Genomic DNA, 9,524 nt, shown 5'->3' on the forward strand with positions numbered 1-9,524 from the left:
CCCTAGCCCATTGCATATTTCTGACTTCTAAGCCTTTGCCGCACCTAGGGTTCCAGAATACCTGATTTCCTTGCCTTGCAAGGCATTCTAGAAGGCTCATATTAAACCCTAGCAAGCCAGCCGCACCCTAGGCCTCATTCCCATTAAAAATCTGATTGTTTAACCTAATTTAGGATGGATTTGGGCTTCTAAAAACCCTAACCTGATTTACTAGGGTTTTTGGGTGCCTATATATACTTGTTAAACCTTTTGGCCGAAACACCACCTCCCATATCATCCATTCACTCCAGAAAATCATTCTAAACCCTTGCCGCAACCACCAATCCCATTCTCCCTAGTTCTAAGTCCTTGCCGTGCCTCCTTAGTCCTTTTAACCCTTCTACCCTCTTCCATAACCATCCATCCACCACAGCTGTGCCTTCCCACCACCATCACCACCTTGTGCAGCCACAAAAGGAGGAGAAAGAAGGAGTGCCGTGCAGTCCAAAGGAGGAAGACACCTTGCACATGCAATCTGCCATTAGTGGAGTGTTTGGAGTTCTTTCTTTCTTTGTTTCTGTTTTCATGTTTAATTTAAATTGTTGTTCAATTATATTAGACATGTGGAACTAATTTCTTTTTAGTTAGAGGTGAATTTGAAGCCATGGACATATGTTTTATATGATTTGATTTCTTCCAATTATGATTTCAGAAATTGTGAATGTGATTTACTTATCTATTTGATTGATAACTTGTTTATGTATGTGGGTTGAGGGTCGACACTTAATTTGCATGCCTAAACTTGATGCTAGGATATAAGGGAATTTCACCTAATCGTTATTAACTTGTATTCATAAGTAGTGAAAGTCGCTAGTCACGATTGTGTTAAGTAAATCCTAGGCAAGAGTAACATGCGTATCCCATAGTTATGAATGCCTCGTCAATGCTTATGATTTCCATTGAACTTAATGATCTTTGATATGTGTCTCTATCATGCGTATTCCATAGTTAGGGTCCTTGATAAGAATAATTTGGTTGTAATGCGTATTCCATTCAATTCAATGAATCTAGGGAAATCTGAGAATTAATTGGTGCAATCTAGTTAATTTGGGGCATTGTCATTCATGGTTTGTTGGAAGAGTAATTGGAGATTGAGTTGTATGCATATGTTCATGTGTGGATAAGGAACCCTCTAACTAGCTTCTCACCATTCTATTTAATCACAATCTGTTTTGCTTTACATTTGTTTTTAAAGTTTGAGTTTTAAAGTTTTAATTTCGTCAAAATCATTCCCCCATTTATTTTAAAGTGTTAGATTAGTTAGAAATCCATTTAGTTGTGTTTTTAAGTGTTTTGAGTCAAGTCATAGTCCAAATTCGTCCAAACTAGTGTTAAGTACTCAAAACTGCCCAGAAAGTGGTTTTAAGGCAGTTTTGAGCCTTTTAGTTGCTGTTTTGAGTTTTTAGTTTGTTTAGGTGTTTTAAACCCTAGTTTTGCATTAATTGAGTCTAGTTTACTGTTCTACATTATATTTTTATGTTCTTGAGTCAGTTTTACATTGATTAGCATCCCTAGTTAATCCCCGGTTAGAACGATCCCTATTTGCTCATAAACTACAATTGTCATCCATAGGGTTTAATTTGTGTGTCAAGTTAATTTTCACATCAGTGTTTCCCTGTTTTGGACTAAAAGTCTAATTAAACAAACACACTAAAGAAAGAAAAGAAAGTTTACTTAAGACTTGGAGATTGCTTGAATATGTACACTTGAACTTTTATTGATATATGAAATGTTTAAAAAGATAGTTGTTTACAAGAAAGTGTTTACAAGGAAGTGTTTATAAGGATGCTATTAAGACTACGGATGCTTGAGAGTATGAAGATGGTGTGAGTGAGAGTAGGGTGTTCAGGTATTGAGATGTTGAGGTGTGTTTTTACAATGAATGAAACTCCTCTTATATAGGCTGAATGAGGATACAATGGTATTAAAATTATTTATAAATAAATGGTGTGGACATCTCCTTGGTACTTGTGATTTTTCACTATGCTTCTACTGTTGCTGAAAGTGTCAGCACTGTTTCTGAAACATGGCCTGAATTTTGCTTTGCATGTGAACTTGCTTGTCTTATTTTGCATGTGAATTTGTTGCATGGCTTGTCTCCTGGTGCCCAATTTTTACTTTTGTATGTGATATCTCTAAAATGTTCTTTCCCTTGTCTTTTTTTACATGCCCATTTTGGGTATTATTGAATTGTTTTGTCCTTATGATTAAAAGGAAAGTTTTTGGGGGGTTTTCGTTAGTTTTTTTTTTCTTTTTAAAAAGGTAAATGATCAAACAAGTTAATTTGTTATGTTAAAATTACTGCATTTTGGCCACTCAGTAATACAATGGTATTTCTCTTCACTTGGAAGTGAGAGGTCTTAGGTTTGAATCTCATGGATGGTGAATTTGATACCAAATTAGGTTGTTTATTGTGTGGCTTAGCCAAATTCACTACTACATTAAACACTTTGCGCGATGAGGGAGTATGTGCCACACAAAGCATTTCCAGGTCACACAAAACCTATGGCGACGCAAAAATCGTTGCGCAGAATTTGTCGCGCAAAGGTCATGAAGAAAGACCTTGCACAACGAAGAGTGCAATTTCGTCGCGCAGCAAAACGATTGCGCGACACTGCTCGTCGCAAGAAAGGCTTATGGACAAAGGTTTTCGTTGCACGATATAAAAGGGTACAATTGTGCTTTATGACAAGAAATTTCTGGGGACATCTATGGTTCATCTAAAAAATATTTGCGCGACAAAACATGTAAGACGCGTGTGGTTTTGCACGACGACATATCTTCGTTGCGCAAGTGTAATTTTTAATTAAAAAAAAATTTTAATAAATAGAATGTCATTAAAAATATGTCATATAATTGACAACAAAAAAAAATTATGAATAAAAAACAATTTATTTATAATATAAATAAAAATGTACATACAAATACAAAGTTTAAAAAGAAAGTGGGAAAAAAAGTACGAAAAAAATGAGGCATAATCTATGGGCAAGTCGTTCGAAGGTGCTTGGTAATCTTGTTGCTGGAAGGGGGTGGGGTTGGGGACATGGTTGGAGGTCAATGGGTCTGATTGCTGTGCATGCTCGGGGTGGAGAGGCTTTGATGGCAGTGGTGCAAAAAAATCGGGAAGACTGGTCCCGGAGGAAATGAGGCCTGTACAATCAATGACATCTGAGTCTTGTACGATGCGAACTCACTCCTCAGGCCAGCGACTTCATGCGTCAAAGCCGTAACCTCGCTCTTCGACTATGAGGATGAAGAGGCTCCACTCTCCCACCGCCTGGCATTTCCCATCCCCCGACAATATGTCATTGGCCTTCAATCGAAAGTCTGGTTCAACGTCTCTATAAGGATGTGAAACCCCACATCCTCAAGGGGATCCACATACTATATCGGCGTGTCCAGGGGAAGCTGGGAGGCGAACTCTTGAACGACCAATTGACCCTTCTCCACCATAGTCGCCTGTTAAATAAAACATGGAATATTAATAGCAAACAATTTGAAATAATTAGTATAAATCTTTAATGCATAAGAAATTAATTACATGAAAGGACTCAATCAACTCATCCCTGGGCCGAACATAAACGTCAGCAAAGATGTCGATCTCCCGGAATTTTAAACACCCCTGAAATAGAAAAAGAAAAGGAATATGTTAGTACGGAAACAAACAAAAAATAATTATTAGCGACATTTTAAAATTGGAAATGAAAGATTTAATATATACCTTCCGCAGCGCCTCCATCCTATATGGGAAAGGCCTCAAACCCGAATGGTGGAGAAGAGTTTTCTTCTCCCGATTGATATTGTTTGCCTTCACCTTCTTCTGTTATACACAAAATAAACGTATTAGTTGTAATATTTAAAGAAAATTAAAAAAAAAAAAGTAATAACATTAGTAAAAATTTTAAAAAGTAAAATGAAAGAAGTCCTATTTAAAAACGCACAACATAGCCCGGCTCGTGAAAACAACTGCAGAGTCAAACCCAACTATCTTCTCGGTGCTCGAACTCCTTCAGGCAACCCTCATCGAGAGCGACCTGCGGATCATCAAACATCAGGAAATATTGGTGCAGATCACTCTTCCACTGCTTGTAACGTTCAAAGAAGAGCTGATTGAGGTATGCCAACATGTCCTCGTTGATGTTATCGAAATTGTAGTTTGTCTGCAATGTAACAAATATTACGAAAGTATTAGTAATAAAAGACATTAATAAATATAAATATATAAATTTTACATGAAAAGCATTAAAAATGCAACGATACTTACCGACAAATGATTACGCATCGTGTTCTTCACCTCCTCCAGCATCGCCTTCCAAGACTTCCACCCAATGTCGTGGACCAATGCACTATGCTGCTCCAACATTGGTGCTGCCCGATGTCGCTCATCGTATCCGATTGTGATACGATCGTCGGTCACCCGGGTGACCAACGCCGTCTTCAATTGCCGACAAGGTCTCTAGGTGTTTTTCTTGGCTGCAAAGAAATGAAAAATTAACGTTAACCTAAAACTAATAACAAATCCTACCAAAATTTCGGCAAAACCTCCCTATAATTAAAACATTTCCCAAAACCCTGAAAATAACATAAACAATATATGTATCCTACATAATGATCACAACTGTTTAATAATGGGTTCAGAACGATGACAACAATAAACAATACATATATATATATATATATATATATATATATATATATATAATAACTTTTTAATCCTTAAATAACATAACTTAATAAACTGAACCTAAATAACAAAGCTAAGTTAACATGGGAATGAGAGAGTAAATTAGGATAGTATACCTGGTTGTGGACCCGAGGCATCAGTTGTGGATCCTGATGGCGACATCTGCTCTGGAGTGCGGGGGCACCGGTGAGCATGTCGGGCGCTAACAGGTAGCGCCACCGAAGAAGTCAAATACGTCTGCGCTTGTGGGATTGGAGCACCAACTGGATCAATCAGATTCACCGGCCTATGATCCATCTCTGCCGGAGCAGTTGCGGCAATAGTAGGTGCAGTCGTTGGATGAGGTGTAGTTGTCAAACGAGGTGAAGTCGTCATCGCCTTTCGGCTTCTAATGAGCTGTGACATCTACAAAATTGGAAATAAATTTGTTAGATTACAAAGATAAGAATTATCGAACATATGCATAATAATTTCTACTTAAATTTAAAACGAATAAACCATTACAACCCTAAATCCAACTCATTGTCCTAATTCTAAACCCAAATTTTAAAACCATAATTCTAACTCCTAATTCAAAATCAACTAACCCCTAACTTAAGAACCTTAAATCTAACCCTGTAAATTAAGCACCCTAAATCTAACCCCATGGCCCTAATTCTAACCCTTTACTTGAAATTAAAAAACCCCAAATTTAAGAACCCTTATTCTAACCCCTAATTGAAGAATCCTAACTCTAACCCACTACCCTAATTCTAACCCCAAATTTAAGAACCCTAACTGTAACCCCTAATTTAAAATAAACTAACCCCTAACTTAAGCACCCTAAACTTATCCCCACTACCCTAATTCTAACCCCCTAACTTAAAATTAAAAAACCTCCAAATTTAAGAACCCTAATGCTAACCCCTAATTTAAGATCCCTAATCCAATCCGACATTTTTTCAGTTTTAAGAAAGAAAGGTCGACCACATGTTGAACATGACTACATAGCATTATAACAACAATTAAACATGCACAAACACTGACCCACGCTTTCAATTCAAATACCAGTAATTTAAGAACCCTAATTCTAACCCACTGCCCCAATTCTAACCCCAAATTTAAGAACCCTAATTGTAAGCCCTAATTTAAATTCAACTAACCCCACTACTTTAATTCTAACCCCTAACTTAAAATTAAAAAAACCCCAAATTTAAGAAACCTAATTCTAACCATTCATTTAAGGACCCTAATTGCAATCCACTGTCCTAATTCTAACCCCTAATTTAAAATCAATAACCCTAATTTAAGAACCCTAATCTAACCCCCAGTGAAGCACCCTAAATCTAACCCCCAATTTAAGAAAAACTAATCTAACCTCACTGCCGAAAATCGTTCCCCTAATTTAAGACCTAAATCTAACCCCAATTAAGAATCCTAAAAACTCTCATTTAAGAACCTAAATGTAACCCCCAATTTACGAACCCTAAATCTAACCACATTGCCGTAATTCTAACTCCCAATTTGAAAAATAAAAAATACAAAATAAAAACCCTTAATCTATAAACCCTAATTAACATGGTAAATAAAGAAAATTGAAAAAATAAAAATTAAGAGGAAATTACCGCTTGGAGATGAAGACGTGAAGGCCGAAGAGAGGGACGGAGAGACGAGGTGAGCGACGGAGAGTGGTAGTGAGAGGGTCTGAGGGTGAAAGAGGGTGTCGAGGAAGAACAACTAATGGTGAGAGAGAGGCTGCAATGACATTGGGAGAGAAGAGAAAGGAGATAGAGGGTATCGGGAAAAGAAAAAGGAGTAAGAGAGAAGTGAGGGGAGGAAGACGATACACGGGAATAAATACATAGAAGCTTACACGACAGAGGCTTTGTCATGCAAGGTTAAAAACTTCGTTGAGATGTTTTTAAAAGTTTATGTGAAAAAAAAGGCCTTAATTTTTAGACACTTGCGCGACGAATACCTAGATTTCATCGAGCAAGTGTCTAAAAATTAAATCTACCAGCATAAAATTAAAACATTTGCGCAACGAAAAAGTGTTGTGCGTTGCACAATTATGTTTAGAAATGGTTTTTTTTTTTTGTAGAATTTTGATTAAAATTTATTATAAAATACTAATAAAAAAATTTATTTACAAAGTAATTCACATATAAAATAAAATGCATTAACCATTTAATGTGTTTTACAACAAAAATTATAAATAAATTGCATTAATCTTCATCCAAACTATAATAACTTTCGCTTTCGTTGCTATCATCATTTTCAGTGTCCCATTCCTCATCATCGATGGGTACGTCACCATCGTCGTTTGTATGCACTGGACCATCGTATCATAGAAGATTATTGTGGTCAATTGTGATTGATTGAATCGGTATTTCGATCGAAGATACTCCTTCTATCTGAAATGGCTCTTAGATAAGATTAGTATCTCGGAGTGTTTCAGCACCAATTTTCATCTAAGATTCTAAACGTTGGTCAGCGAAATTATCAATGTTGTCGTCAATAGGGTCTTGTTCCGATATAGCATACACGTTCCTATGATCCATCTTCTGAACAACTTTCCAACCCCTCCCAACTTTAGGATTATCTAGATACAAAATTTGTTTTGCCATGTTTGATAAGATGTAAGGGTCGTCATCGTACCAAGTTTTGGTAGTGTTCACTGATAGTAATCCATGATCTCTTTTAACACTTCTCTTCCTATTTGGGTTTGTATCAAACCATCGACACTTAAATAGGATCACTTGGCATCGGTCTTTGTAAAACAATTGCACAACACTTGTTAGATTGCCAAAGAATTCAATGTTTGTACTTTCGCCTCCACCTAGGACATGAACACCGTTGTTTTGCGTACACAACTTGTCATCTCGTGCAACCCTTAAGAACTTGACACCGTTAACATGGCAACTCGAGAACAATTCAACGCGAATCGGTCCGAACGCCAAGTTATATAACTCTTCATTGTATGCTGAGGAATTCGATGCTTTCAATTGATTCACCTAATATTACACAAACACTTAAATTTTTTAGTTTCACCATAATAATTGGTACAATTTATATGTTCAATACAAAACACTTCAAACTTACATATTTGAGAAACCACCACAGAAACAATTTACGGTGTTTCTTGGCATTCAAATGTGAAGGATGTGCCTGCTTCATCATATCTTCATGCTCGTCTAGGTATGATAGTGTCTCGTCACAATTGTTGAGTACGAACCAATGTGCTACCTCCATGTCCTTTTTGGAAAATGACTCGCATCGTATCGGATCTTCAAAGGGTCGAGCGATTTGGGCAAAAATTGAAAGTTTCTCCTTTCTCACACCCCCGTCATTATTGCGAGGAGGACGATTGAAAGTCGTCTCCACGTCCTTTAAATACATTCCACAAAATGTAAACACCTCATATGCCACCCAAGCTTGTATAATTAATCCTTCGGGCTTTGCTTTGTTTCGTACACTTTTCTTCAAGTCTCCAAGAAGCTTGCCAAAATAAAATGATACGATACAAATTTTACTAATTGTAAGATATTGATTAATAAAAATGACGAGGATTATATACCTTTCTATTAGATACATCCATCGAAAGTTGACTGGTCCAGCAAGCAATGCCTCATCCGATAAGTGAAGCATCACGTGGATCATACTTATGAAAAAAGCTGGAGGAAATATCATCTCAAACTTGCATAGAACTTGCACAATGTCATAGCGCAACTGATTAACGTCCGTATTTCCCAACGATCTTGACGTTAATTGTGAAAAAATACTGGACAACATGATTGGTTTCACTACATCGGCTGGCAAGAGATGTCGAATAACAACAGGAAGTAGGCGTTGCAGAACCACATGGCAATGATGACTCTTTAGTCCAGCTAATTTACCCCTGTCAATGTTCACGCAACGTGCGATATTTGAAGCATACCCATTGGAAAACTTTACAGATGATAAAAACTTTAAAATTTCTTTTTTGTCATTCGGTTTCATGGAAAAAAACTCAATATCCCTTCTGGCTTTATAACTGTCCCTAGTCATCCATAAACCATGTCGTATACCCATTCGTTCCAATCAAGACGAGCTTTGATCGTGTCCTTTGTCTTGCCTCGATATCTAAAATTGTGTCGACTAATGTGTCAAATACATTTTTCTCAACATGCATAACATCGAGGTTGTGTCTCAATTTTAGTTTCGACCAATACGATAGCTCAAAAAACATAGACTTGTGCGTCCAGTTCATATGTGTAGAAGGTCTAGTCCTACTGACATTTTTCCCGAACTGAGTATAATCCAAACGGTTAAGTTGTTCCAAAATCTAATGACCGGACCATTCTCTGGGTCTGAGGTGAGGCTTTTTTTTCCCGTCAAACTCTTTATCCTTCTCTCGCCACTTGTGGTCCCATGGCAACCATCTCCGATGACCAAGATAACAAACTTTTTCAGCGTGCCAACTAGATGTTACGTCTTCCTTGCATACAGGGCATGCCATATAACCCTTAGTGCTTCACCCGGAAACCATTGCATATGTGGGGAAATCATTCACAGTCCACATCACTGCTGCCGCAAAGCGAACATCTTACTAGTACACTTATCATATGTGCGCACACCGTGTGTCCATAAATCCTTTAGCTCATCCACCAACGACCATAAGTATACATCGATTGACCTACTAGGATCCTCAGTTATCAATAGAGTCATCATCATGTATTCTTTTTTCATACATTTCCATGGCGGCAAATTATACGGAAATACGAAAATTAGCCAAGTACTGTGGTGTTGGTTTAAAATCCTGAACAGATTGAATCCGTCAGTG

General features: G+C 37.3%; 1 long non-coding RNA gene across 1 annotated transcript; it reads right to left on the reverse strand.

Annotated features, from left to right (window-relative positions):
- Positions 1 to 2,964: 2,964 nt before the first annotated feature.
- On the reverse strand, positions 2,965 to 6,609 carry LOC126608681 (uncharacterized). The gene is made up of 7 exons (XR_007617945.1): positions 6,328 to 6,609; positions 4,840 to 5,128; positions 4,304 to 4,512; positions 3,981 to 4,199; positions 3,761 to 3,859; positions 3,581 to 3,661; positions 2,965 to 3,498 (listed from the first exon to the last, which is right to left on the reverse strand). It is a non-coding gene; the product is annotated as an uncharacterized LOC126608681 (long non-coding RNA).
- Between the last annotated feature and the right edge of the window lie 2,915 nt (positions 6,610 to 9,524).

The sequence above is a fragment of the Malus sylvestris genome, chromosome 16 (genome assembly GCF_916048215.2).
Source record: "Malus sylvestris chromosome 16, drMalSylv7.2, whole genome shotgun sequence".
NCBI lineage: Eukaryota > Viridiplantae > Streptophyta > Magnoliopsida > Rosales > Rosaceae > Malus > Malus sylvestris.